General features: G+C 44.1%; 1 long non-coding RNA gene across 10 annotated transcripts; it reads left to right on the top strand.

The window, feature by feature from the left end:
• Positions 1-446: 446 nt before the first annotated feature.
• LOC142408002 (uncharacterized) lies at positions 447-27,478 on the top strand. Of its 10 annotated transcripts, none has more exons than XR_012775115.1 (9): positions 447-559; positions 958-1,042; positions 1,162-1,249; positions 1,486-1,671; positions 12,020-12,105; positions 12,804-12,966; positions 16,742-16,874; positions 24,865-24,947; positions 25,460-27,478. It is a non-coding gene; the product is annotated as an uncharacterized LOC142408002 (long non-coding RNA). The 10 variants fall into 10 exon arrangements; XR_012775113.1 differs by lacking the exon at positions 16,742-16,874 and adding an exon at positions 13,885-13,999 and having other exon boundaries at positions 24,860-24,947; XR_012775119.1 differs by lacking the exon at positions 16,742-16,874 and adding an exon at positions 2,065-2,218 and having other exon boundaries at positions 12,041-12,105; positions 24,860-24,947.
• The last annotated feature ends 339 nt before the right edge of the window (positions 27,479-27,817 follow it).

The following is a 27,817-nucleotide window of genomic DNA, read 5'->3' as shown; positions in this document are numbered from 1 at the left end:
GTCAAGAAATGCTTCCAGCAATTGGAAACAGTGAAGAGCATCCTTCTGGGATCCCTGAGATGAGATACTAAATCTTGTACTGAACTTGCATTCCTTGTTTTCCTATTACAGCAGACATCGAGGGGTAGCAGTTGGGTCCCTGTACATCATCACCATCAGCAACAAAACACATTAACTCAATGCTGCTAATGAGCACTGAATGAGCACTGGAATAGGAAGCTATGTTGACATTTAAAAGATCCCAGTTATCAGGCTCCGTGTTGCCTAATTGTGAGGGTTGTGTGGGAAGCACTGCTTCAACGTCTCTATCTAGTATGGACATGACCGGCAGGAATACACTACTCCTATGGAATGTCAGTTACTGCAGGAACCAATTATTCCTTCTGAATATTCAAAATATGTCAAAACATTCTTCCTTCTTCCATTTTAGGGCTCATCAAAGCTGTGAGTGTGTCAACATCATTCCATCTACTTGGAGGCAGCTCTGGAATATCTGATTCACAGGCGTTTCTCTTGCTCGGCGTTGAACCTTGTGCAGCCGTAGCTGACTCAAGCCTTTGTAAGTAATACAGGCAAAAAAGGACTTTGCCAACCGGCAAAAAAGGACTTGGCCAACCAAAGGGTGGTCTGGTCAGCATGTACCACCATTACATTCCTTTCCTCTCCAAAATAGGGTGTCTGTGTCCAAATTTCCTGTAGCCCTGGACTATACTCATGCCCAAACTGTGCTAAGTGTGTCTGGGAGAAGGCTAGTTGACCCAGGCCAACAGCATGTGAGGGACTATCCTAACAATTTAATAGCGTAGGTGATCACATTCTGGAGTCTGGGCTTCGGTCCTGACACTTGAATTTACTAGCAGAGGTAGAGCCAGCGAGTAGTAACAACAGGATCATCCAGTCAACTGGTCTGATGGTATATCATGGACTATTACATTTCACCTTGCTTCCCTTTCATAGGGGTTTGCCTAGGGCATCTCTACTAGGAAGACATCCAATCTTGATCTGAAAACATCAAGAGACAGAGAATCCAACCCTACTTTTGGTAAGTAGTTCCCAGGATTAATTGCTCTTACTATTAATAATGCATGCCTGGGTTTCTTTGTACGAATTTGTTTGGCTTCAGCTTCTAGCCGTTGATTCCTGCTATGCTTTCTCCACTAGATGAAGGAGATCTTTTGCATAGGGTATTATCTTGTTGTGGTGGTACTTGTACACTTTAATCAAGTCATGTCTCCATCTTTTTGATAAGGTAAGCAGAGAGATCCCTTCCAGGCTTTCACTAGAGAGAGACATTTTCTCTCATCCTCTCTCTGACCTGTCTCCAACTTTTCCCATTTAAAATACGCGCACAAGAACTTTTTGCAGTATGCCACTATTGGTCTTACCAGAGCAGTGGGGAGAGATAAGATCAGCTCCCCACTCCTACTCACTAATTCCTTGTTCATACATCCATGAATCACATTCTCCCCTTTTGCTTTACACTAGGAGCTCATGTTGCCACCCTTAAATCCAGTCTGCGGTCCTTGATTTCCATGGCTGCTTGCTATCTTCATTCCCTGTTCCTATAGGAGTGCCTCTACTAAGACACATCTTTAAAATCTGGTCTTCTGCACTGTCTGTGTTATGGTGTCCTGGGAGCGTGTTGCAAAGTTAAATCCCTGAGCTGCTCAGGTAAGATTCCTGGGCATGGAATAAAGAAAATAAATAAGAATTATTCCTTAGAAAATGAATGACAAAATTCCCCTTAATGTCGATAGGAGTGGGATCAGATCATGGCATTTGTTCACCAATATGAACCTGTAACTAAATTTTCCAGGTCTGCAAAAAGTGAAACCCATGCTGCTCTAATCCTTTTTTCATATACAAGATCTTGTAACTGCTGTAACCAGTGAACAGACGTCGACTCCTCCTTCCCACTGCTACTGACAGTATTTTCTCATCTTAAAAAAAATAAATCGAGTCTAATCTGTCTTTCCACAAAGATTTTCTGTTCATTAAAATCTGAGAACTGCTGCATGGATTTCAGCTTGATAGGCAGAAAGTATCATCTCATTCATCCCACAGGCAAGTGTAGTCTGTGTGGCTAAGACAGGATTATGAAGTTTTTTAAGTCAAATCAGAGCTATTCTTTGAAGGACTGTGATTGTGCAATCATCAAGGCATTTTTCATGCTGGCAAGAAAAGACACAAAGCAAACTGATCTGACGCATTTTAACAGGTATTTTTTAGATATGTAGATTGAAAGAACAGCTCTGAAACGTTCACGGGAGTAATCCTTACATCTTTGGTCCTGCTGATTTTGATGCGAGTTTCTGCTTAGGAAAGGATTTCAGGATTTGACTTGTGCTGATATTTCCTGCCGGTGATTTTTTCCATGTAAATATGAGGTCGCATTGATGTCATAACACCAAGAAATCAGTCTTGTGGGCTCATTAACAGGGGACGAGCATCTAAAAGTCTACAGGCTTTTGTGGCTAGCCAAGGATTACAGCGTAAACCCAACTGTAATACATATTGATGCTTGAAAGAAGAAAGTACATTTAAGTTCATGTGAAGCTGTTGATTCCTGTGCATAATATATTATAGCGCAAGAGCTCACAAATTCTGCCATTAAAACAGGACTTGGTAACTCTGAGGAATGCTACAATTTGTATCTGAAACTACTTTTAGAGACCACCTGTGATTAGTGTTCATGTAGCTGTCATTGTCAGATGTTCACAGGAAATTATATGGTTATTATTTCTGAAGAGCCGGGATGTGCCCCGCAGTGCTCAGGAGGAGGGATGCTTCCCCAAACCCCATGAGGCAACGGCTCTCGGTGAGGGCTGAGCACAAGGTTGGGATGTTTGTGGAGACTTGTACCTCTGCAATATGCGTCTCACCGTGGTTTATTTGTGCTGTCCCAGGTCTCCATAGCACACCCAGTATGTGAATGCCTCTCAGTGATGTATTAAACTAATCAACTACCTGTCACATACATTTTGGATGCAGCTTTGCAGTCGAAGAGGATAACTCATCCCTCTTTGATGGCCAGTCCAACATTTTCCCATGCAGCCATGTTCTGTCTGCACTTCCTAAAAGTTTAAAACAAGCAAGCAAAGTCAATTCTGTTTTATATAAACATAGCAAGAACATGAACATGAAAATCAGTGTTAATAATAGTCTGGCCACAAAGTATTCTATAAGCAAAGGGTGGGTTTTTTTCTGTCAATGCAGTCGTAGCTGTCCCGGTGGCTGGGTGGCAGTAAGGTGTGTTAGCCCGTGGGAAACCTGACCGAGGGAGTTCCCAGGTAGGCGAGCGAAATGAGGCCACACTGCCTGGGTATCTGTTAGGAGACCGGTCATATACCTCAGTCCGCCAAATACTATCTTCCAAAGTAATGGTGTCTGCTCAGGGTCTGGAAAATAGTTAGAAATAGTGGTTGGATTCCTCAGTTGCTTAAAAACTTGGTGTAATTCCTCCACTGAGAGAGGAACCAAAATAGCCATATGCAAAATATCACCTACCAGCCTCAGCCATGCCTGGGAAACCAGCGTGTGGTGTTCTGTAAGTGGATCACGTAAAGAGACTAGGAAAACCTGGCCAGCAGAGGTCAGATATGGATTTGAACAGTTTGAGAGCAAAAGTTGTTCAGAGATATTAATTTGGTTTGATATTGTCCCTCAATATTTGGGGATGGAGTGTTGTTTGGTGCCAGTCTGCAGAGCTGGTGTGCCTGCCCTTGAGCCATTTCAGTTTACTGCTCTCTGTGATTATATTTCCATCGTTATGGTGTTTGCTGTGTTTCACTTCCTAAGTACATTTTTTACGTTAAATCTCATATTTTGGCTCAGTGATGAAAATTAGGCTATGTGGAAAGTCATAATTTATAAACAAGATGTATAAATTGCCATCCCTTCCTCTGTTCTTTCTTTTTCTTTCTTTGTTTTCTTTTTTCTTTTTTTCTGTTTTCTTCCTGTTTTCTTCCTTCCTTCCTTCCTTCCTTCCTTCCTTCCTTCCTTCCTTCCTTCCTTCCTTCCTTCCTTTTCTTTGATCTTTGTCTGTCTTCTTTCTTTGTCTGTCTGTCTTCCTTTCCTTCTCTCTCTCTCCCTCTCTCTTTTCCTCTCTCTTCTCTCTTTCTCTCTGTCTCTCTGTTTCTCTGCCCTTTTTTCTCAGGCTTATAGGCTTGTTTTGTGAACTTGGGTACACTGGATGACATAGTTACACCCACGGATTCACCCTCCCTAAAACCATTCACAGTGAGACTTGCCACTGCATGTTTCTCCTTTCTGAAGCTGAACAAATTGCACAGAAAGAATTGAAACAACTTAGATATTTCCTTTCTAGCATCGTTCGGCTGCCACAATAACTGAGAACGAGTTATTCTTGACTTACATATTCTGCAGATACAGAAAACAGCATATATTGCACAGAGGTGGGAAACTGGGGTGGGTTAATTGCAAGTGATAAATGCCCCGTGGCTGTTCCAGAGGGGCCAGGCACCAAACCGGGTGATGCTGGCATCCTGGCCAGGGCTGGGGCACTGCCTGGACACCCACCAGCAGCGCACAGCCACGGCTGCTCAGCCTTTGGGCTTGTGGTGCTTACAGTGCTTCTCAAATGTTTGCCTGAAAGTAGCACTGAAGAAAATGAAGACGATGTGCTAGCCTAAGCATCCACTTTTATATATATAAAGCAGCAGGTACTGGTAAATATTGTAGCTAGAAGCCAAAGCCATTTACTTCTTGTACCCCCAATGACAGAAGTGAAAATGCTTCCAATCCACAGGGTGGCTTCCTTTACATTAACTTCTATCATATCTGCAGTTCTTTGTAGAAATATCTACCAGCAATAGTTTTAAAAATCATATGGCACATTTGTACTGCAGCTATTTCTTAACGACTTCAGATTCAGCATCTTTTGTAAGGCTGTAGGTGAACTATTTTTTAGGAGAAGAGTACTCAGACCAGGAAAGAAAGCACAGCCCTGGGTGGCTTGCCTTGACAGCCATTTGCAGTTTTCATCATGAGCATCCTAACAAGAAAGATATTTGCTCAATCTAAGTTTCTCATGTTTTGTTTGTGTTATATAATTTCCTGATATAATTTCCTGACCTCAAGAATTAGAAGAATTAAGAGGAATTAATCTGGAAGGGTAGACCTCCTGTGAGGTTTTTTCTTCCTGCTGCAAGTCACACTTTCAGGGAGAGAGTACTCAGATTTTTGTCTCTTAGAAAGTAAGGTTCAACACAACTAAGAATATCATATCTTGAAATTTTAGAGCTGTAACAAGGTCAGGGTGAGAGGGGAAAAAAGGATGACAAGACCTGTTGACTCCTGGTGGATTGCTAAGCAGCTCTCATTGCAGGGAGCTCAAAGAGGAAAAGCAGGTAATTCCTGCTTCCAGATGTCTTGTTATTCCTCTGAAAATGTTATATATGTATATGTTAGAGTACTACTCACAGACCTCAATCTACATTGGGACTACTTCATGTAAGTGCATGAGGAAGAGTCCCTCCTCCGGAGAGCTTGCAGTCCAGATAAACAAGAGGGATGAAGGCTAAGGGAGGAAGCAAAGTCACCAGCAAAGTGATGTGCCGGTCAGCAAGGACAACCCTGCTCTTCTGCACTTCCAGGCTGGTCTTCTGTAGGCCATGCCTGAAGAATATGTGAGGTCCAATGGACCTGGCTAGTAATAAACAACTCCTGGTTGCATGTAAAGATCTGAAAATTGCATTCCGAATAAATGCTTGAATTGCTGGCTTTACTAATCCAGCATTTTAAATGTAGATTGAATATTTCAATAGGGCTTACAATAGTACCTTATGCCTCCAGTAACAAAGCCTGTAAGTATGTGTGAAAAACAGGTAGTATAATTTGCAGAAAGAAACATCTCCATAAATGCCTGATTATAACATTTAAACTGTGCTTGCTGGAGCCCTGGGCTATACTCCACTGCTTGAATTTTTGTAAATCCTTGACATTACAGCTGCTTAAATCCATGCCAGGAGCAACATTGGATCTGTTAACTAGAGAGGGAGGCTTCATTGTCCAAAATTAAAGATGCGTGAAGCCTCAGATAGCTTTTCACTTTCAGCTGCTCTGCTTCAGTGTTGGAGAGCCTGTGTGAGAGATCCAAAGCCCAGCTGTAGGATCATACCCTTTACTTGTGTAATATGTACGATAGGTATCACTAATACAACATGTCTGGGTCATGCAGATAGAGCAGAGTCACCCTGCTTGTGATTTTCTTCATGATTTGAGGGCTCTGGAGCCAGTCCTGCACCCTGAACAAATCAGTGAGGCCCTGCCAGCCCAGGCCAGTGTCTGAGTTTCAACTAAATTGACTGCAAAAGTTTCCACTACAATGCTAGATGTGTTATCTGTATAATCATGTAGATCTCCTTTGTAGTGCACTTCTCAACATAGTTCTGGTTCTTTAACACAACTAGAACAGTTTCTTTTCATGGTTAGATAAATACTCCTAAGGTATCTTCAGGTTTGGAATATTTCCCTGAAAATAATCACATGGGAATGACTATTCCACCTTCTTTTGGGAGAAAAGAAATTGGTTGCAGAGAAGGTGATCAAGTAATGTGTCAACAGGAGAATCAGAAATTACCATAAACAAAAGGAGTTTTGCCCAGATCTCTACATAAACTCTTTCACCTTCTCTGCATTTTTAGAGAGATTAGGAAAAAAATAAAATTCAGAACATGTTTTTTTCAGTACTCCTATTAAATTATGCTTTCTCAGTCAAAACACTCACTTGTTCTCAATTTATCAGAATTGAGCTGAGAAGTAAATACGGCTCCTTCCATGAGACTTGCAATGGTGAGCCCTTGCTTTGGTGGTCAAAAGACAAGTCAAATATGCTTGGACACTAAAGATACCGTGGCATATTTTTGTCAGAAGAGACGCAGTATTTTGGGGATGCAAAGTAATTTCAACTGTCTTCCTAGAATTCCTTGCAGATGGAGAGTGATGATAAATCTCTCCACTTCCTTGCATGGTTTAGGGTTGCCGCATGCTGTTTGAACAGCTGCACTTGTCCCATCCCTGAAGGTGGCTGCAAGTCAGTGGAGGAGGAAGAAATCCAAGTATATATCATTCTAAAGTGACAGACAGGATGAGTTATTGGGTTTTTTTCCACTGATAAATCCTTGTTTCTGTTAGTGATACTGAACATGTTGTCATGACTGAAGAGTTTCAGCAACACATTATAGTGCTCCGTGTGTCTGTCATGTAACAGAAAGGTTTGTCTTCCTGTCCGGGCTCAAATTTCCTAATATACAAATCTCTCTAAACTCCCTTTAAAACCCCAAAAGGCACATCTCATGGAACAAATTCCACTGCTCTGTGGCTTGGCTAACTTACTAGTTACAGCTTTTTCCTGCAGGTTCCTAACTGGAGAATTCCTGTAAAATCATTCAGTAAAGCTGTGATATGTAGCCCCTTCTTAGAGGGCTTGCATAGGATAAAAACTGTATATTTGTAATTTTCCCCCCATATTTAGTAGCCTTAAAGGTATAATGTTCAAAGCCATTATTTATTGCCAAATTCCTCAAGTGATCCAAGAAAGCATGATTTCTTACAAGAGAGGGAAGTGTCTTCAGTCTACCGTCGTGTTTCTACAAGACTGAAGTCTGGGTAATTCCCCGCACAGCGAGCACACCTCTGCGCTGAATGCTCTTGCAGAGGAACCTCTAAAACACACCGCTTATTTTCTCCACGGCACCTTACTGATTGACAGTAAACATCTCTGTGGAGCTGCATTTGGTTCAGTCTGTGACTGGCATATGACAGTGAATTTAAGCAAGTGTGGTTGGGTCTGCAGTGGTGCCACTGATCAGGTCAACACCCCCATGTTTGGACACCTCCCAGCCCACTGCGCTGAGTCTCAGCTCACTGTTCACCGGCTTTCAGCTTTGCTGTGTCTCACTAGGACTCCTCCTGGGACACATCAGGCACAGAACCCAGGTGGAATCAGCTTCATCTAAATTTCAATGTGTAAAAAGTTGGGTTTAGGCTCTCTCTGCCATCTGTGGTGTCAAAGGAGCACTCTGAGGGGGTATTTTTCCCACTGAAAGGGAAATGTCAAAGTTAGATTAGAAGAAAAGTTTCTTGCAGGTTCCTGTTTTCCCTCTAATGACTGTAAAGGATGCCCAGAAAAGCAGCTGAGACAGGTGACGAATTTTACATATCTGAATTTAAGTGGTATGAGATCTATCATCTCTGTCTCTTAGTCCTTCATGGAAGCAGAGGCCCACAGACTCATTGCTGCTGGCCCTTAGGACACTCACAGCTCTCAGGTAGGACATCTTGATCATTTAAATACACTGAGAGTTACCCAGGGAAGGTGGTGAGGTTGTGGAGCCACAGTATACATCTGCAGGAGTACATGGCAAGTTAGCACTTACACACAGAGAGAGGGAGGCTTTGCATGGGTTTTGTGGCTTTTCATCTCCAAGACTAAAAAAAAAGAGGTTCAGATGGTTTAGGAAACAATAAGCTTTATGAATGCTGTACTATTTCCACCTGCTCATCTCATCGTCCCAGATGAGAGCAGTTCCTGTTGTTCCTTCTCTGCTTCTCCCTGATCAGCTCCAAGAGGCAACCACAGAACTATTTTGCACTAGCCAGTGAACAACTTTTCTCTCATTGCCCCTTCTTTTAAAACCACAGAGGGTCAGCAATCTTCTGTGGCTGGTCCTGTGCCATCACATTTTCCCTCCTCCTGGAAATCTAGCTCAAAATCAAGGCTAAAAAATGGCAAAGCCTCCCCTCCCCTTACATTTATAGAGTGACATTTGTGATGTAGAGAGTTTGTAAACTCCAAAATAATTTCCACCAGCTGAGGGAACAGAGGGTGCTGCACAGACTCCCAGGGGACAGATGAGCTAGAGGGGTAGACAACGCATCACAGCGTTTGTTGTCTTTTGAGGGCAATATAGACTATTGAATCCTGGTTTTAATACAGTTGTCTGAAAACCTGCAGAAAAGTCATTTTTCTGTAAAACCCCTTTGGTCAGATATAAATTGAATTTTATACATGTATAGTGAATCTTTCTTCAGTTTAAAGAAACTGTGAATGTATAGGCTACACAGGAAAATGTGCGGAGGCTTTACTCTAAAACTTATTGAAGGGTCACCAAAAAAAAAGAAAAGTTCTAATTTTAAGAAAAGAATTAACATAAGATAACAATACAACTGTGCAGTCTGTTTTACAGTGCATTTCACATATTTTCAAAGTCCATGTCAACCTAACAAGTCTCCAAAGATTTCAAAGCCATCTATAGTGTACCCTGTTAATACTGGCAGTATAAATATTAAGGATATTTAGTTCCTGGCACAATAATTTGGGTATTGGATCTTAAATTAATGAAAATTATAAATCAAAACCCTTAATTGAACCACATCTGCATTTCAAAGATGTTTTAAAATCTGAATCTGGATTCAGATCTGAAGTATACCACTATACCGCCAGAGTGGACTTGCTACAACTCCCATCATAAATGCCACATACACTTTGGAATATATTGTGATTTAAATCAGCAACTAGAAAGCAAAGCAAAAGGTATTTCTCAAATGACTAACGTAGATACATTTGATTCATTTTATATGTAGAGATAAATCCTTTAATCCTATTTTGCAATATTTTATTTATATAACAATAAAAGGCTATTTTGCATCATAAAAGAAAGCTAAAAAGACAAAACTAGCCAGAGCTGACCAAAGCTGAAAAACAGGAAAGCCACTGGGGAAAGAGAAAAAAGGAATTCTAGTTATTTTACATAACAGATGGCAGCATAACAGAAAGCAGCTGATGTTGGTAGCCTAAGGGAATTTTCCCGTGTCAGAAGAAAAATAAAATTTAGGATATACAGAACACCCCATTAAATGAATTTCATAAAAAGAGTGTTTTATTTACATATACATGTATAGACATAGACATATAGATGTATACAAACTTGCACATAGTTGTAGACACATCTGTGTTTGGAGGGAAAAGAGACTAAAAATTATGACAGAATTATATTTTCCTTATCCGCTACACAGTATTGCTTCTTTCTTTGGAGCAACTCGTTGCTCTCTTCTACCAAACTCAGTCTTTCCCTTCTCCCCTCCAGGGCTCTCTACATTTTCATCTATACGCTCATTTGGGTTCCCATTTACCTGTACTCACTCCCTCCTACACCTCCATTTTATTCTGCCACTGAATCTAGTGTCCCCCATACGTTGCACCCTTTCTGCTACTCTCCTTGTAAAACCTTTTTCCATGCTGCTCTCCTGCCTGGAAATACAGCTTGCCCTGGAAGGCAAATCTCACCCAGTATGCAGATCCCACCAAGCCTTCTAGGGCAGACCCATCAAACAAGAAGGGCTGCACCTCATGTCTCTGAGCTGCCTCTGCATACGCAGGGAGCTTCCAGGGTGATTTGTGTTGTCTGTTCAGACCAGAGATACTTAATGTATGACCTTTGGCATCTGTATGTCTTGCCTGGGCAATTCATCCACTTTATGGCTCACTCTCAATGACCTTTTTTCCCATGAACGGTGGATGAAATATTCTCAGCAGCAACATCCCTCTCCCACTCTGCATGTTCCCAACTGGCTTGTCCCACTGCCCCCCATACATGCCCATCACACTAGGCTTAAGGTTTACGACAGGGATAAACCTAACTACTAAGGCAAGCAACTTGATTTGCCTCACCAGAAGGTCCTGTGGAGCTACGAACCATAAAAGCTAAGACATCCGAATCCAAATATCTTACCTGAACAAGATATACAATGTACAAAGGAAAATAAGTTGCAGTGAGGAAGCCCTGAAAAAGGACAGCACAGAAGAGAGAAAGGAGAACATGAATAATCTCATACAACAGCATGGACTAGTGCTGCTTGGAGGTTGATGGGCTCGAGTCATTTTGGGCTACGTGCATATGAATGTCTGTCCCTGTGTGCAAGGGGTTTGTGGGCTGCCGTTTGGAGTATAAAGGAAAAATAGCTGCTGATCCAGTGCCACTTGACCTAGCACTGAACATACCTCTGTTATAACTGTTAACGTAACAAGTAGTAATTATTTCTCCTGAGTACATCATTGCACCAAAAGAGAAAAGTGTTTATTATTAACTAGATTCATTATTCACTAAAAGCTACATGGAGGAATTTTCCATGCACCAGCCTAACTCCACTCCTATTGAAATCAAGGTGTTATTTTTTTCCCATGGATTCAACTAGAAGCAAATCAAAGCCCGAGATCTTTGGAAAAAGCCAGCCAAAGAAGGAAGCTGTGCCTTGTTGAGAATAATTTTTCTAAGACTTTGAAAAAGATGAAGTTTTAGCAGCCTGAGAAGGAAATACATGGGATCAGAATAAAAGTCTTGATGTCAACACTCCTAAATGGGAAATTCTTCCATCCAAGTCCCAAGAAGTGGTCTGTTGAATGCTCTGCTCAGCATCATTTTATTCCTAAGAGAGGTTTCGGCTGTGTGACTCTCATCCCAGATCTTACCCATTACTGAGATAAGAGAAGGGCACAGGTAGCTGTTGTGGCTGGCCATTTCCAGGTAGAAATGCTCTGTGGCAATGATGCCTGGCCACAATACTTCGCCCTTTACAACTACAAGGCCACACTGGCTCAAAGCTGATGTAGCAGAGCAGAAAACCTGACAACTATTTTATAGTGGGATTTTTTTTCTCAACAGTTAATTTTTCCACTCACTTTTGTCCCCTTTTATTTCACCTCTTTACTCTGTTATTTTGGTTTGGCTATTTTCAGTTCAACTGATCTTAATGGAAAACCACTTGGAAACAACATTTTGTTGTTTTTGAATTATAGTGCTGCGTTTATCCTGGAAACTAGCAATTCCACTAAATCTTACTCAATAAGTAGCTTGTGAGCAACCAAGTGATCATATACAGGACTCAGAGATTTTTAATTAGTGTAACCTAAAAGTTCAGTGTGAAGCAAAGAGGGCTAAAATCACTTTGACACACTGTACCTAAGTGTACATTTCCAAATATCCTTTCTTCTTATTAGCTCCACAAAATCTTTGTCAAGGCATTTTCCCTAACCGAGACCAAGAAGAGATCCAAGGAAGCCCTGTGAAGACCACTGAGGAGCAGGCAGGCCAAACCCAATCTGTGCAAGACGCTCAGGCTGTTTCTGAGCTTGTATTAGGCCTGGATGGTGGTCTTCAGGGGTTTTGCTTTGGACTTATCTTCAGGATAGACAAGGAAGGTGATGACAGGGAACTCATGGGTTATTATGAAAGCACGGCAGTCTGTATTACCTCAGTATTCAAAATTTTAGGAAAGTTGGATGACAATGGTGTTAATTTTCTGGAAAGGAGGAGAATAAGAAAGTATGGGATAGACAATTTTTAAAACTCTTTCAAAAAACCTAGTGAATTCACTTCCTTAAAAATGTTGAGGATCAAATTCTGCTCCTAAGATCACTATAATCACACTTGCTTGATAGAGTAGTTTATGGTGATGGAAGTTGGTGAGAAAGAGCCAACATCACATGTACTCATGGAAGGCCTTGAGAAGCCAGGGTTTTGGTGAAAGAGGAAGAGCAGAGACCAAGTGGAGCAGCAGATGATTTAGGAAAAGAAAAGCACAAATGAGAAAGGAAAAGAAAAACAAGAGTGCATCCATGTATGGCAAGCTCTGCGGGTGTATGTGTGTACACTACGAGTGCTAGTGGTCCTGGAGTCCTCAGCTAAGTAAGCTGGAGGGCTCCAGAGCAGCACTGATGCGTAAGTAAGCGAGCCATTATTCCTCATCAGCGATCAGAGGATCTGCTCTTGTGTTTGTTCCAGGCACTATTTTTGTAGCAGGGTACTGGTTTCTAGTGGCAATGCTGCATGCTCAGTGCAAAAATCACAAGCTCCTCCAGCACAGATACCATCACCTGTGGTGCATGATGAAGATGGAGGAGATGGGGCCAGCTCGCTGATGGTTCACCAGCATCCATCATCTCAGGTAACCCTGGGGAGCGTGGGACTAAATATAAGCAAAGGAACTCAAAGCAAGAAATATGGTTAAGACTCATCCCAATGGCTCTAGATTTTTACCTTTATAAAACCAAAGATTGTTACCTTTATAAAACTGTGTCACAGGCTCAGCAGATGATTTACATTTTGATATCACCTCAAATATTGTCCAGCCAACCTGCTGCTTCACTCCTCAGAATACTAATCTACCGCATATGCTGATGTAGGCCATGGCTCTTTCTACTTCTGTGCAAATAAATTAGACCATTTATATTTAATTAGACATATTAAGCTAGTAAATGCCTAGGATCTTTCAATGCCACAAGGCCAACAGCATCGGATACTCCACATCCATAGTATTAGCCTCTGGTAGCCACTAAAACAAGGTGTCACAACCAAACTGCCTGATGGGAATGGTCCTCGGCCAATACTGACTCCTGAGTTACAGGCCTGTCCAAAGCCATGCCAGAGACCATTCCAACAGTTTCACGAAGAAATATTCCCTGGAACTGTTTATTTACTTATACAGGTTTAGCCTCTCTGTGTATGTATCACAAATTGATTGGTGAGGCTTAACACGCATCAGATTCTAACATTACCCCACATTCCTGCTCACTAATGGGCATTAGATATTTCATTTTTCCAGAGTATGTATCACACAGGAACTCCCTCAGGCGCAAAGTCAGTAGGTTGTTCTCTGCATGTCATATATGTAAATTTACAATTAGTGTATGTCAGCTGACAGAGGATCACATGCAGGATTCAGTGTTCAGGGACACTGCGTGGATTTCTGACTTCTGGCAAACTCTGGTCCGTAAATCAATGCAGGACTTAGACCCTCCCATATGAGCAATATCTTATTTCTGACATTTAGAGCAGCATGATTCAGGCATGTATTTTGCTTCAGCTGTTCCAGAAAATGCAGTCAAGAACAAATTGGTGGCTTGGTCTTCTGAGAGATGGGAAGGTGAAGTACTTTCTTCATAGTAATGGGAGGACTGTTCCAATGTTGCATATCTAAGGTAGCAAACCACCACTGCCAATAAGAGACATGCTAGCAAATGCAGACTTAACTGTAAAGAGCTGCAACATGCACTGATGAGGTCTATGGTCTCCAATCTGCCCTTAAAGCAGTGCCCTGCAAGATGGGAGAGGCTAGACCAAATACATGAATCTTAAATGAAGCCCAGGGATCTGATCCTACTGCAGATTTCCCGTGCTGTTGTAGGCTGTTTCACAGAATCACAGAATCACTGGGGCGGGAAGGGACCTCTGGAGACCATCTGGTCCAACATCCCTGCTCAGAGCAGGGTCAGGATTTCACCATCTGAGCTGCATGTTCAATATTTATTTGCTTCAGCAGTTCACTGACGTCTACAAAGATCCCTGAGATCCTTGAAAGGAAAGTGCTACATAAATAAAATGCATGTGACAACTACACATAGATCTATGCATAGATATTTATCTATGCAACTTTGGTACCTGCATGCTTAAGTATACGTGTATGTGTATATGTATATATATGCATCCTGAGGATGTTCGCATGAATCAACACCCTTGTCCTGCTCACAACTTTTATTATGGTTGCTGTTATTATTTATTTGTGCTATCACAGTAGAGTTCTAAGTTACAGAGTTAAGCTCTCTTGTTTACTCCTGTCTGGATCCTCAGCACTTGTTGTCCTATATACCTTTAGGTCTCTCAAGATCTCTAAGCAAAGGGGCACCTTCTCCTCTTCCCTACTCCACCAGCATCCCCTCGCTTACATTTACTAGGGAAGGATGCCATGAGTCCTTGATGCAGCCTGAGTGAATTACGTGTAGCCTGAGTACCCTGCTGGTTTGGGCAAACAAATACACACAGATGACAGACCTTAATGAAAATAAGCTTAGGCAATAGCACAGTGCCTGTCATCTCACACCCGGGAGCGGCTGAGCAGATGAAAGACCCTTTGCTGAGGTACCTCAGGGATGTGGGGCTCTAGCACCGTGTTAGGCTGTCTGAGCCACTGAATTGCTCAGTAATCCACAGGAAATGACCTCTGGAATAGAGATGATAACTAAAGTCTTTCTAAGCTTGGACCCAGGTTTTGGGGATGTAGCCTGGTACCTAGAGAGAATGAGGTCCATTTTTTTTATGCATGCCATTTGGTTTGAAACTGTGCAGGCAGAGACAGGTCCTGAAGCTTGGCCATAGGGCCAAATTTATACAAGGCACCATGATGTTTGGGTGACGTTTTTATTTCGCTCCCACTTCTAAAAGATACTGGGAACCTCACTTCTATATAGGAATGGATCAGATGCTGATCATTTTAACAGTGAACGTGTTTGGAAATGACACCCACAGCCAGATCCGCAGATCTGCACACCCTAGTGTGCCAAAGCAAACCGTAGTGCAGAGCACAGGCCTTTACAGAATGCAACAATAAGCTGGAATGTACTTGTCTTTTTTTATTTACTTTTTCTCATGAACAAAAGATTGAAACATACCCTTACGCATCTGATCAGAGTGAATCAGGCCAGCTGAGCAAGTTTAGTCTAGTAAACACCATTCGATGTGGATCCTAAAGAAAATCTCCTCTAAAGTATATTGAAGAGCTGCAGAAATAAACATTGTAACGGCTGCCATCTGGCCATAGTGGTCCACATGTGTGTATTTGAATAGGATGAGTATTATTTTCCTGGGTTACTGCAGAAGCTTTAAGCAGAGTTTCAGTTCTCACGTTTTACACTCCAGCTGCCATCACGGTTGTGGTGCAACATCTGTAGCACCATCAGTCACAAGGAATCACAAACACTCCCTGAAATGAGGAGCACTGTAAATAAAACCAGCACTAGAAAGCATTCAAAACATTATAATCCTGCCTACTCTACACAGATATTAATGAGACCACTTGGGACAGCAGTCTGTGCAACTGTAGAGGAGCCAGTGTCTGTGATACTGCTGGACATATGGGTGAAAACAAAGAAGCAAGAATGTAAGGAAAAGAGCAAGCAAGTGAGGAAAACCTTCCAACTGGGAAGATGTTTGAGGGCAATGGCTTCGAAATCCAGTCAGCAGATCACCGGCAGTTTACAGAGCTATCACATGAAGTCAGTCAAACCAAATGGTCTTGATTTCATTTTTAGCGAAAGACTTGGCAAGAAGATAGTTGTGAAATAGCAATGGCTGACTCTGCTAAGTCAATGCAATACAGCTGGAGCCTGTTCTAGGGGTAATGAGCTGAGAAATGGCAAAGATGACAGAAACTATGTCTGATTCTGAAGCAACAACAGCTCTTTCCCTTCTGCTGCTGTATCATCGTCTTCCTGACTTCTGTGTTTCCTTTCCCCTTGCTCAGCCTTAATGAGTGATGCTGAATTATTTCCACTGTGTCACAACTGTCACAGGTGTTGTCTTCCAGTTTGCTTCTCATTTCCGTTACTACACCCACTATTCACATGCATTAGAATGGCTGCTCAGATAAATCTCTTGCAACCTTCTGTATAGACTGGATACTAAAATCCTTGCTTTATTTAACATGTTTAGACATATCTATGTTCCTTAAATATATTTTATCTGCTTCCTGATAAATCACACTACAACATTTTAATCTCCTAATAAAAGGTCTGTTCCATCAGATTAAGCAAATAGCACTGAAACCACTGAAAATTGGAGGGAGTGAATTTGTCCTCCATAGAAAGTGGAGAGGGTGAGCTAACTGCCCTTCACAATTTCTAATTCTAATGTGAAATCTGAATTCTCATTTCACATCTCATTTCCAGTGCTCCCCATTTGGGGACTGTTCTCAGAAGCAGAAACTGCACTGGCAGAAAAATGTAGAAGACAGAAACGTTTTGATTTCAAAATCTTCTAAACAGCTGAAAAAAACCCACAGATTAGCAACAAATAGTTATTGTTCCCCCTATGACCATAATTTCTCTGCTCTGATATTGTCATAATAAATCCTACTCAGCTGCTACTAGTGATGCCAAACCCCCTTGGGAACGGACAACTCCATCCGGTAGTTTTTCTGCTGTCATTTGGGATTATCTACTTGGTCATCTCATGTTGGACCTCTCTGTGGCCAGTCACCTAATGCCAAAATCCCCAAACTTATAGTTTAAGCCTGTATTTCAGCCTACACTTCAGTCACTTGAGACATCCTGTGGGGTTTAAGCCAGGATGAGTAACTCGGATGTCTCTGCATCCTGCCTCTGCTTTGGCACGGTGTTTATGAAAACGTCCCTCCTCTCAGAAGACATCGCCCTGGGGCACGTACAGCCTGAGGACAGCAGGTCTGACTTGCTGGCATGATAACTGGAGCTCCTCCGTGCGAGTGTGGCTGAGTCACGTTCCCTCTCCTCCAAGGAGCAGGGCAAGAAGTTGAACCCACACAAGGGGAAGCATTTTGGAGCTGCAGGGTGTTAAGGCAAAATATGGGAAAGCGTGATCATCTCTTAAAATCATACAGCCTCACGCCATTTGTTTTATTCCCAGCCAGGAGCATGAGGCAGGTAAAGTTATATCTTGAACACATAGGTTGAAATTTGTCTTTGGATGCAGGCACACCCAACCATATTGCTACCAGACAGGTAACCAGCACCTCTTTTTAGCTTCTACCAGAGAAGCCTGGATTGCCAAAGTCCCTCTTTTTGGATTCTCCTTTCCTTTGTCCCCTGCTCCTCCTTTTTTTTCACTCACTGCTCTGTTATTTCAAGGCCTCGCGTGTAGGTTTGCTTTTGAGCAGTTGCACTTCGTTATTAGTTTTGTTGCAATAGTACCCAAACTCCTGGCCATAGACAAGGTCTCTGCTGTCACGAACTGCTTCGCTGTTTTTTCATTTCCAGGACTCATCTGGGTACTGGGGGGCTGAATGATCTGCAAGGTTTCTGAAGGAAACACAGTCATAAACCCCAGGGCAACACCAGCCTTTTCTGTATTTTGCACAAGCTTCATAAAAGCCACGTCAGACAAAATTATTTATAGTCCTGGGCACTGCTCGCTTTCGGTTTGGACCCAATCTTTCCAGTTTGCTTCTGCCATGAGGTTTGGTGGTTTGAACACAGTTTATGAGCCAGAAGTTTCTGATCCCAGCTGCACTACTAACCCCTTGCATGGCCCTGGGTGAAGCAATGAACTTCTCGGTGTGTCAGCTTCCCCATCGGCAAAACGGAGTTTGTAGCTCCTGCTCACCTCCATCCTCTGGGTATTGAAAAGGCCGATTAACTTACATGTGTGAGGAGCTTTTGATGTGCAGGGTGCTTTATAAGTGCTAAGTGTGATTAAGACCATCTATGGAGCTTGTGCATGAGGTTGTTACTTGAAAGTCTTTGGGAAAGAGAAAAAGGTGACAAACACGCAGCTAAAGGCAACCTCTTCTTGAAAAAAAAAAGGCAGACTGAGGGAAGGAAAACTTTCCCAGGGCAGGGACTAAGCTGGAAGTGCCGTTTCGGAGCCTTTCAGCCCCAAAGCTGCCTGACCCACAGGCTGTGGGCACAAACATGGGAGCTTGCACAGGTATGAATTACCCCTGTGGTTAGAGGCCTTAGGAGTAACTGAAGAAGCTCTGTGGCTGGCCCAGGAGGTGTCCGAGCGTACCTGGCAGGGGGACAATGTGCACCCCTTGCCTGCAGCAGAGCAGCAGACTCGGATTTCATGGAGGCTATAATTTTGCCTGCTGCCGCCGCTAGATCCTAATAACCAAACCAAGAACGGAATTTTTACGCTGTCCGAGGCATTCCTGATCCCCCTCCGCATCTAGTGAAAACTTAATAGCGTGAGAAAATGCCTTCCTGTAGCATATTGTAAACCACATGCAGAACAGGAGCAGATGGAGGGTGCCTGTCCTCCACCCGACGGAGGGGCTCCGCCAGGATGCTCCCTGCCGAAGGATGGAAGCAGAAAGAAACGGCACCTTTGCAGGGTGCAGTCATTAGTCCATGAGGGCGAAGCCAGCAGAAATTGCAGCGGCTGTGAGGTGATAACTCTCAGTGCTCGGAGGAACGTAAGTAAAGGGAAAGATGCTTTTCCAAAGCCTTTCCCCTGTACAGATGGTAGCAGTTAAGATTCCTGCAGGAGCCAGGAGCTGCAAAGTTAACACATCTGGAAGTTTCCTGATGCCTGAAGTCAGGCCGTGGCAAACAATGCTCGCTGGGCTGAGCAGGCTCTGCTCGGGTGCTTTTATTGCACTTGGACTGGTTTCAAGCTCTGCTCCGTGATTAATTGCACTTTAAAAAATAAAGTTCAAAACACTTCCCAGGAAGTTTGGGGAGGGCAGAGCTCTTTGGTGGCACCAGAAACTCAGTGCTCGGTGCAGTTTTCATTACGGCGGCCGCAGATACGGCTTGCATTAACGACAGCTTCATTTGACATAGGATCTTGCAATCCCATTTCATCGTGGAGAGGGTGCTGAGCGATATGGTGTCTCTCCTCCTCCCAAGCCTCTCTGACGTCTGCCAGGCACGGCAGGGTGGCAGCAGGTGTTGGCCAGGCTCTCTCCCCCCATCTTGTTTGTACAGTTAAGTTTGGGGCCAGGACAGGACTGTAACTGTCATCTGCCCCATGGAAATTATGGTGAGGAAGAGCCTTGCACCTTCCTAGCATGCTCCTGCCCATCTGTCCCAGGGCCCACCTCACTCTAACCCACAGTTAAAAAAAAAATGAGAATCTTTCAGGGAAAAAATAAAAAAAAGAAGAGCACGTACTTGGGAGGCAAAAGACATTTCAGAGGACTAGAGCTACAGTATAAGTTCTTGTTGCCATATAATGATGGTGCAAAGGCCAGACGCAGGACTGAGAAAAGGAGGACGAGTGTACTTTTCATCTTCATACTGGAATGGAAGTAGGCTTGATTTCTTCAATATAAAACCAAGTATATATTTGTGGTGGAGAAACGGCCAGCTGCTCAAGGTGCTGTTCCTAATGGTGGAGGTGCACAAATTACGCTGCCTGAGAGGAACTGGTGTGAATTGAACAGACACCTGGAAACCAGGGTCATGGTAACTCATTAACACGTAACGAAAGGGTCTGTGAAGGGCCGTTGCACATCTCTTACAACCCCTCCGGGGCATCTGCTTGAGACAGTGTGAACTAAAACTCACACATCCACAAACCTCACACATCACTCACATGTGCAAGGCATGTACAAGGCTGTTTAGCACTCTTTTAGCACCCAAAGTTGCTCCAGGAGCTGGTGAGGTACTTGGCTCACGATGTTAGATCTGTGCAAGTGTCCTCTTCACTGCAAAAGACAGAGGTTGTTTTTTGTACAAAGGTCAAAACAGAAGATGTGATAAACAACAGAAGATGTGCTGAACCACTGGAAAATTTCACAGGCAGGCAGCAAGAAGGGGAGCAGGGGGCTGCAGGCACCATGTGCTTGTCTTGGCAGTGTCTGCAAGCAAGACAGCACCACACACACAGGCTTCCAGGTTGGGTCGTGCTGACACAACACAAAACCCATGGGGCCCTGCCACCATGAGGCATTGCTGCACACCACGCTCTGAAGTGGAAAAGAGGTTGCAGATGCATGAGAACCAGACAGCAGATTTGTCATCCTGTGGGCTTGTGGTGGGCTCTCGGTATCCCTGGGCTTCTGGCATTTACCTCCTCTATCTGGTATGTCTGAAAAAACACCTAGATTGGTAACCATCAAGTCGGGCGCGCTGTTGGTTTATTTTACAACACATCCGGAGTGCTGCTCCCTTTCTCCTACGCCCCCTTCGCTTCCTCTACTAGACTGATTTTGCATCTTGTTTCATGTTAGGACCTGATTCGGCAAACAATTTAACTACTTGCTTAATTTTAATACACTGCAAGTCTTTGTGTTGCAATCACAGCTCACTGCATGTAAAGCTCATCACGTGTGCTGGCTCTGGCAGAAAGGCTGCATGCTCTGAAACGCTGGGACAGGGCCGTGCCTCCCCTGCAGGAGCTGGTCGAGAGCGGTCTCTTCCAAGCTGCTACCTCCAGTGCTTTCTGGCTACGACAACACCCAATGAGAGATTTGGCTGGGGGAGCTCTGGGCCGCTGTTTGCAATGCTACTGTATTATTTCAGGGTTTGTTTGCATCTCCCGTGTCTTTTGTAATCTCAGTTTGGCTCTTTGCTTCATCCGCAAGCTCTTTGCTCCATTTTTACAGGGCACCAAGCACCGCAGGGCTGGGCGCGGGGTCGGTGTCCCAGCGGGTACCTGCAGGTCAGTGCAGCTGGCTGAAATACCATCGGGAGAGCATGCCTCGTCCTGGTGCTTGAATGGCACAGCATGTGTGGCAGGCTGCGTGGTCACTGCTTGCAAATAATGGTTTCCTCATTACAGAGCGGTTTATTTTTAGCTATTTATCCATCATGCACAGATGCCTTATCGAGGTGAGGTCTGGCTGGACAGACCCTTGGACAGACAAAGCTCCTTCAGAAATGCTCTTCCACTGCAAAGGGCCCAGATGAGGATATTCACAGAGGGACTTACTTACCCAATTCAGTGCCACCGAAGGGCCTGGCTCCCATTACCCTTCTCTGAAAACCCCTAGGCTGGATTTCTGTGTTTGTCCAGCAGTAGGGCTGCACCACCGACGGACGCCCACCGGCAGGTACCTGCTGCGTGTAGGTACAGCACCATGCACAGCTGAGCCTGTGGGTGCTACCACAGTGCTGGTAATCATGGCAAAAATAACACCAGTCACTGCTCTGAAACCAGGGTGCTCAGCTGTTAGCTTATTTCTCTCTCTCTAGTTCATCCCTTGTGTACTCTTTCCTTTACCTGCAGCCCTGAAGACATGAGTCTCTGTGGATTGAGGCTATATTGTATGCTGCTTTACATATATATCAAATAATAAATTAACAAGGAAGGGATTTTCCTGAGACAGATCAAGCTTTTTACCAGAGGCATAGATCAGTAATCACTATACACATGTAAAATTGCAGGTGGAGCAAGCCTGCACATGGAAATACCGCTCTTTGCAAGCAAGAAATTACCATGCTGTTTTGTTTTTCTGTTTCACTTTCCTCCTAGGAACTTCTTTCTGCTTCCATGCTTTATCTTCTGACCAAATTTCATAGTGCATGGAGTAGAGGAATGTGCGTGGGAAACACTTGGCTGGCTGCGCTCCTGGCTCGGCCGCACACCCTCCCCTCCTGCCACCCAGGCGTGAAGCCCTTCCCACCGCTCGCCAAAGTCGCTGTCACACATTTCACCTGTGAGTCACTAATATGCCTGGCTGTTCATGTTGTGGCTTGTAAGCGATTAGTGCTTGTTCAGATAGCTTTTTTCTTTTCTTTCCCCTGCTCCTTCTGATTCAGCTGATTTGGACGGCCAATGGCTTCCTTGCTTGCTCACGCTGCCGTTAGTCACAGCCCTGCTGTTAATTCACCATCCTTCCAGGGGTGGGGAAAGGACAAGCGGACGGAGGCGAATGTTTGGTAATCAGGGACAGGCAAGTTGCTCTGGGGGGAGTCAACCACCGTGCAATTTCATGGCACCTCAGATGGGAGCTCAAGCCCTGCTGGTACCATCTACCTAAGCATTTCACACAGGAGGTGCTAAAAAGGGATCCTGGACCTCTAGGGATAAGCATGAGTTGTAAGTGAGCACCAACACACCAGGGAAACAGGATCTGCTAGCTGTGTTGGCAGGTGAGGACCTACTGAGCAGCAGATGTTCACGCAGCTCTTTGAGAAATAAAGTTCTGCTTCTTAGGTTGATTGGAGAGAGCTGCTGCCTCTTGCCATATTGTGGCCTGCAGATGCGTGGGGCTGGTGTGGCTGTGGGTATCCATGGCATGGGAAGATGCCGTTCCCGGTCTGTTTGCTGAGGGCTGGCTGCTGCAGGGAGAGAAGACAGGCAGTGAGGCTTGTTCGGTCTCTTGCTGGGGCTTGTATGGCCAGCCTCTGGACACGGCAGAAGAGGTTACTGAATGGCCACACTGGGCAAGACGCCATCCCCTTCTCCAGCAGGGACCAAATCACCCAGGGGAGAGCCCGAGAACGGAGCAAACAAGCAGCACTGCCCATTGCAAATGGTTTGCATATCTGGGACTCACTGTGCCATGGGGGAGTTTCTCTGTATTTAACCAAGTTCAGGGCATTTGGGAACCCTGCTTCAGCAGCGGGAACTGCCTGCATGCAGACAGAGGCCATGCTGGGAGGGCCCCACATTGACTAACACTGACCCTAAAAAGCCCTCCTCACATCTGCTAAAGTTTTTCTCATCTCCCATTTTCAGGAAGGTCTGCTGCCTTCTTACCGACAGCAATGAGAGTCCTTCCACCACAGCACACAGAAACGAGATACCCTAACCACACGCTTGCATTTTTTTCTTGATGTTTACCTGGGATTGCAGCCAGATGGGCACTGAAAACTGGTTTCCAAGACCAGAATTTGGGACAGCAATAATCTAATCTGACCTCCTGTGTAACCCAGGTCAGGGAGTTTAACATGGTAATTCCTGCAAGGGAAGGAATTAGTCTTCCTGGCTGTGCCATGAACTCTCCTCAGCCCAGCAATTTGTGGTTGAATTAGGTATATTCAATCTTGGGTCTGAAGCAATGATGAGTTTTTGTCTCCCTTGGTGGATAAAGGTCTGGTTTGTTGCATTAGATTTTCTCCCCAGCTACATTCAAGAGATGTTTGACAGTTAAATTAGATTAGAAGAATTATACCCCACATGATAGAGGTATAATTTGGATGTGTACAAATACATTGTGCCACTAATAGTTTAACCCTGCAAATTCTTTAGTAAAAAGGACAATGATTACAACTGTGGTGATTTCCTGCAGATGACTGTGAGTTATTTGTGCACACAGTTGTGATTCAGAGGCTGTAGGAGTTGGGTGCAGATAATACAAAAGGAAGTTTATGACTTCCTCCTCCACTTCACCCCTCTGACCCTGCTTCTCTCCTGCCTCCACTTCTGATATTATTTTGGTTATATGAAGACTTGTGAGGGGATGCTGGCTATGTTTCATGGGGTATCCACTTGTGAAAACTGAGTCATGTTCTCCCACAATAAGTGTTTTTATCAGAGTATCTCATCTCTTGCATAATGTGAGAAAGAAAGGCAAATAGGTTGGAGAAAGGAGAAGGCTAAATGTTCGAAGCCTCAGAGATCTCAATCTGACCCCACCACTTGTTACAAGGCCAAAGGGAGATCATTCTTGGCCAGAGTCTTTCCAGCAGAAAGCTGCTCCAGAGACTGCTCCTTGCTTGCCTCTCAAGATAAATGAATTCATATGGAAATACATCACCTTGAATATACAGCCATATGTGCATGTTTTGTATATATCTACACGCATACTTACTTGAATAATATATACAAACAGATCCCTGCATATACCTGAGCTACTTCAGTTTGAACTAAGAGCTGTCAGTGCCTCATAGCTTCCAGTAGAGGTGATATATGTGTATACATACACACACACATACATATACAGGCATCAACTTTCCCTGTTTTCCCTGCCAAAGACATGGATCCCGCCATGCCCCATGCCTTTGAGCAGCAGGGAACAGACGTTTCGATCATGTTGGGGCGGGACAGACCAGAGAGAGGTGCAGACATAAAACAAAGCTATCCTGATTGCTTGGGAAGGAGGAGAAATCTCTAATTACGCAAATATACACACAGGGCCCAATACTGCCCTTAGTACAGCTGTGCTCTCCTTTGGAGTCACTGGCAGAATTTAGTTCATAGAGTGAGCTGGTGTATTTTCTTCTGGTCTTCTCTAGTTGCAGATTCAGTCACTTAACCTGCATAAAACTCCTCCCCTTCCCATAAAACCATGGCTGCATTTTACCTAGCAGGTCAGCAGTGCTCAATCTGTGGCCTTTGGCATCTGTGCAAGCATCTGAGAAAACGAGTCTATTGCCAGTTAGTTAAATTACTAAAGCAGAATTTTTCCCTCCACCAAGGCCAGCAAACTGAAAAAGGCTGAAGCCCTACAGAGTGGTTTTAAACGTACAGGTCAGAGTCGGAGGAAGAGCCTGCAACAAAAGCTGGGTGAGGAATGAACGGTGGGTGCCTTCTACTTTCGCATTCATCCTCTTGCTCCTTCTTCTCGTTCTTCATCTCATTTCCCTTTCCATGGGCAAATGGGGTGAGTGGGTCTCAGGTCGTCTGTGTTTAATGGAGTACACGGAAATCCTGTTGCAATATGTATCACTTATGGTATATTTTGGTTGCATAAGTTTTGCCACATTTAAGGAAAGAAGCATCATTTTATTGACAGCTGAAACATCCTAAATAAAACTAGGCTTTGCTTTCCCCCTGCAGTCACTGCTTGTGGCTCACTGAATAAGAAGGTCTCCTTAAAGAGGAGATTACAAGCTCAGCCTGGAGACTAGTGATCAGCTGGAATGGGTGGAAATCAAAACAAGGCTGTTGGGTTTGGGTATTTTTTTTTCTTGGCACCTGATGAATTTGCTCCCATGTAGAATAATTTGGAGCCAAGATTTTTTCCAGAGCTCTGAGATCACTACTTTGCCTCTTTGTACATTTTCTTTTCTTAACAGGGTTTTATTTTTCCTGATATCAAACCAATAAGCGAGGAACTTGTGGAGACCTGCTCACACACTGAACCTGGAGAACGGAGGGGAAAACCCAAACCAGTATTGCTGCATCGCTAATGGCGCAGAGGCTCAGATAACAACTATGGCTGCTGGATATTTAGGCTCTGCATTTAACCCACCTTTCCTGGCTCCCTTTACAGCTCACGTTTAAACAACAAGCACTTTCTCTTTCCCAAGGCTTTTCCTTAATTGGATTTTTGTCGTGCCTTTTTTTTTCTTCCCATCTGTGGCTTAAGAAACTGTAAAAAAATAGCTTGGAGGAACCAAAAAGAACCAGCACGCTAGAGAATTTCAGGCAGGAATTACACGGCTTTCCTAAAAAGCTATTTTCCCTCTTAATAACAGGATGGGGAGGGAAGGGAGACGGGAGGTGTTTTGTTCTGCAAGAGTTGGTGATGAACATGAAATTTAAGTTTAAATCAGGAATTGGGGCCAATTTCCTTGCTGAAACCAGCACCCTCGGAGGTGGGTCAATATTGCTATCCCAGCTTTATATATGGATGTGTAATAAAGCATTTATGATAAAGGGAGGTGCTTTGGGAAGGCGCTGACTATTATACTCTGTTTGCTCTGTACTTGTTTTTCCCAGGGCCTTGCCGGTCCCACAGGGTAGCAGAGCGGGGACTGGCACAGAGGCTTCTTGACTCCTGTTCCCGTTCCCGGTGGCTGAGCCATCCCTGTCCACAATAACTCCACTACTGTGGGTGAGACTGTGGTCTTCACACCAGGCTGTGTAGTCCTTTATCTCGTGAACTGCCGAGTCACCTGCCGCAGCGGGCACTGCCCTGCTCAAAAGGGGAGAGGGACCACACTGGTGACTAAAACCCCCTTAACGCAGCGTCTCTCCTCCTCGTGAACCCATGCCTGTTTTTATACTCAGTCTAGAGGAGAAAAAAAAAGAGAGGGTCATTACATGGCATGTTTCCTTCAGCAGCAAACCAGGTGTAGAATTTCCTGCCCTACCACCCTTTGGCTCCTGCTTATTCATCTTTGCTCTCTCCTCCAGGGCGGCAGCCCAATTGCAAGGCTGCGCTTAGCCACAGCATCACCGAAAGCATCCCCACTGAAAATAAAAACATCCTCTTCTGCATCAGCACAGCTGAAGGGGTGGTGAGCTGTGGGAGAAGGTGAGAGCAAACGGGGTGGGATGCACACGAAGGGCCCTTGTGAAGCCAAACAAGCAGTGCGTAGGTGCTCACTGCAGTTGCAGTAGATCCCTGCAATAACCCTTCAGTCAAGAAATACATTTCAAATAATATGGTGGGCAACTGGATATTAGACATGAAGAAATGGGAAGATAATTTGCACCTCATTGCATAGCAAGATTTCTCGGTATGGATCTCCAAGGGGGAGCTATAAACTGTTCACGCTATGCTTGTTACTAGTCCCCATGGCAGTATATCCTACAGAGGTCCTTCAATAAAATTAAGGCTTTAGCCTTCTTCAAGAGAACTGCTGACAGGCACTGGGTATAGTCTTGCCCCTCCAAGATTTTCATGGTCCCATGTCCTGTAGGCTCATAATACATTGATCCTCATAGCACAAATGCTTCTGAAAAAGCAAGAGCAGTAGTTGTTCTGCTCTCATAGAGTTTTTCCAGTTTTCAAAACACACTGGGCACCAATTACAACCTTTTTTGAAGAAGCATTCACTCACGGGCCTTGAGTCAGAAATGCTGCAGATGCGCTGACAAAGGGATGGTAAGATTTTTCTCAAGCCATGCCAGTCACTGCGATGGCAGCTGGATCCAGGACTGAACTCCTAGTTTTGGGGATGCAGGAGCACCCCTCTGTATAAATAACAACAGTGACTCTGCAGGCATCCTGAAGGCACTGAGTGCTAGAGGGCTTTCTTCTTCTCTCTTTCCAGAAGATTGCAGCATCATGTTGTATTGGAGCTGCAGCCACTGGCATTAGCTAGGGATAGCTCTGACTGCTGCCAGAGATCTGGAGATATGCTGATTTCCACTCTACTTTTCTGGACTTTGTTACCTTATAAAAGAAGCAATCAGCTTTCTTGCAAGAGAACAGGGCATTGCATTATTGCAGCATTTTTCACTTCCAAATCACTTTACAAACATTAAGTGGTGCATCCTCACAACACACCTCCAGGGGGCTGTGGATATGTTTTCCGTTAATTTTATAGCTGTATTTAATCAAGCAAACAGGAAACTAGTTTCTCATCAAATCTTCATTTTCTGGCCCTCAGGTTAGACCCATAGGCACAGCCCCATCCTCCGTCTGGCTTGGGGTTGGTCTCTAATCAGTCTGGGATGGCATTGCTACAGAAAAACTGCCAACA

Source organism: Mycteria americana, chromosome 3, assembly GCF_035582795.1.
Source record: "Mycteria americana isolate JAX WOST 10 ecotype Jacksonville Zoo and Gardens chromosome 3, USCA_MyAme_1.0, whole genome shotgun sequence".
In the NCBI taxonomy this organism is placed as follows: domain Eukaryota; kingdom Metazoa; phylum Chordata; class Aves; order Ciconiiformes; family Ciconiidae; genus Mycteria; species Mycteria americana.
The sequence above is the reverse complement of the archived record's forward strand: the minus strand, read 5'-3'. Positions and strand labels throughout refer to the sequence as shown.